At 57.8% G+C, this 379-nt stretch overlaps 1 long non-coding RNA gene across 1 annotated transcript in view; it reads right to left on the bottom strand.

Moving 5' to 3' along the window:
- The window catches only part of LOC103919806, a 20922-nt gene that overhangs the window by 18249 nt on the left and 2294 nt on the right, over positions 1-379 (bottom strand). The window lies entirely within an intron of this gene.

Raw genomic sequence — 379 nt, 5'->3', positions numbered from 1 at the left:
CTGCTGCCAGCCTCGGTCGCTCCCGCGCGGACGGACGGGGGCGGCTTTGGGAGAGAGGAAGAGCGCGCGCCAGCCCGGCGAGGAAGGCTTCCCCCTCGCCCCTTCCCTCCTCCGTGCTCTGTCGGCGGCCTTTACGGACAGAGCCTGGGCCAGGGCCGGCGGAGACTGGGATTTGGTGTACGCCGTGGTTTCTGTAAATATTTTATTCTTCCATTTTATATTTGTATTCTATTTAAGGTATTGTATTAAACGTAGTCTGGCCTCCTCCGCCTTCACTGGTAGTTGAACTGTTCCGCGTGGCAGCAGTTAACAGTGTTTTTAAATAAACCTGGCCTAGGGAAGGTGTCGGTGCGTGGTCTGTCTGTGGGGCTAGGGGGGG

This window comes from Pygoscelis adeliae, unplaced genomic scaffold (assembly GCF_000699105.1).
Source record: "Pygoscelis adeliae isolate BGI_AS28 unplaced genomic scaffold, ASM69910v1 Scaffold197, whole genome shotgun sequence".
Taxonomy (NCBI): Eukaryota; Metazoa; Chordata; class Aves; order Sphenisciformes; family Spheniscidae; genus Pygoscelis; species Pygoscelis adeliae.
The sequence above is the reverse complement of the archived record's forward strand: the minus strand, read 5'-3'. Positions and strand labels throughout refer to the sequence as shown.